Here is a 2,154-nt window from a genome sequence, read left to right as displayed (position 1 = left end):
ATCTTTATTATTGAGTTAATGAGATCAAATCCTGTCATGATGGCCATATGTTAGGTTATATAATAATCGAAAAATGAAACAACAACAAATAAATATAAATAATTCTAAAAAAATGGCAGCTTTTAATGACGTCACCGACATCTTTGAGACATATCATTGAAAACCCAGTGACAGATCATTGGGATATGGGATATACAGAAAGAAAATATGAAACAAAAAACAACAACAACGTATACAACGGTAGATTAAACAAAAAGGAAAGAAAAACATTCGTGAACAAATAATGTATACACATTTAACCCTTCATCTTAACTGCAATACATGTATTTGTTCGCAGCAACAGAATAAAACACAGGTACAAGAAAATCCATCTATAAGGTAACACCCAACAACAAACTAAGAACTCTTTCAAATCTCATAACATTTCGTACTATATGATACTGAGTTGTTCTATATAATGTCAGTATTCATATAGAACCATCAATAATCTATATCAAAAATCTCCAAACGTGAGTTTGTAGCTATAAATTACAGTGGAAAAACCTTAAAACTCCCAGAGAAAAAAATCGACTATAAGCCTAGTGCTGAAACTGGTTGTGACATTTGTTTCTCTGAAAGCTTAAGGAATTGTTTTAAATTGATCTCCATATTTTAAAACAATTACTTAAGCTTGTTTGTTTTTTCTTGTAAACCGTTTAACATACTATAAGGTTATATTCAAAACTCTAGGTTTCTAAAGCAATAATTCCGAGGATCATACAACAAGAGTCAATTCGTGAGAAGAAAATCGTCTGGAAAACAAGCGATAAAATTCCAGACTATATAACCCACAATAACTTAATCTCGCGAATGAATACTGAATAAATCACAGACTTGCCAGAGTAAGACTGGTAACTAACGGACCGGAAAGACGTCCCGAAGCAGAGAAAAGGATCGGGTTCTGATTAAAAGTTGCCTTACTCAGTGACACAGGCAGCTGAAAGGAAGAAAACAGACTCTTCATTATCAGCTTAGATTGAGTTGTCTTAGCTCGTTAGATAGCTAGCTAACACAACTTTGTTAACTACTTCTTCCATTCAACTTCAATAAAAGGAGCGGGATGTAAGATGATTATATGCACTCAAACATTTCTAGCTATTACATGAGCAAATTTCAGCTTATTTATTCAGTTCAGAATAGCAAGTAGATAAAGGAAACCTTGACCCTTTCTTAAACTAAATGTAATTGAGAGCTAAAGAGAAAACGACAAAGCGTTCCAGATCAAGAAGTCATTCCGTTATGTTAACAAGAGCCCGTTCCAACCCAGCAGTCAACACGCTCAAAGTCTTCTAGTTCCGTGTGTGCCCATTCTGAGTCGTCAAGTCATTTAATTTAATCAGGCAAATTTTCGCTGAAAATCTTTTCATCTCGAAATTTGTTTGAAAACAAAAACACATTCTTAGTTTCAAAGCTGAATTCTTGTTCAAGAATAAACATTTGGTTACAGAAAAAATAATTCATGGGAAATATGCATTAAAGATGATTTAAAGAGAATCAACTAAGGCTAACCAGACATATAGAATGGACTAAGATTTTGCTTCCTTGCTTAAACTAAATTTACAAACAATGGACTGAACGGCCATGCCACAGTTCCCCATGGTTCATGTATAAACATCTCAAATTTTGACCTGCGGAACACAGGAATATGCAGACAGTTAGCAACATCCACTGCCTGAGTCAACTACTAATAACCGAATACCAGGATTGGTCGTGACTCTTATAACTCCCGACAGCTGAAAGTGGGAAGTGTGGTTCATAGCAGTATATCTCTAACTATGGACCCTACAGTTTGATGTGTGTGACGGATTTATTATTCTATATATATTTTAATATCGTTGTTTGTTTAAATTAAATTTATATTTAGAAATGAACATAATTTATACTGTTAAATATGTATTGCGAAACTCCCGCCTTTTACCTAAAGTTGTAGAAGATTCTCGAATGTAAGAATCAACAATATATGTGTGTGTGCGTAAGCGCTAATGTAACTTTGTATTATTACGTTATTTGAATTTTCGAGAAACTCTCCATACACCTATAAGTATAACCAACGCGACGCGCCAAAAAACAGTATATATTATTGGGTTGCTGTACTTGGAGTGCTATAAACCTCGT

The sequence above is a fragment of the Limulus polyphemus genome, unplaced genomic scaffold, assembly GCF_000517525.1.
Source record: "Limulus polyphemus unplaced genomic scaffold, Limulus_polyphemus-2.1.2 Scaffold7, whole genome shotgun sequence".
Classification (NCBI taxonomy): domain Eukaryota; kingdom Metazoa; phylum Arthropoda; class Merostomata; order Xiphosura; family Limulidae; genus Limulus; species Limulus polyphemus.
Note: the sequence above shows the minus strand (reverse complement) of the source record.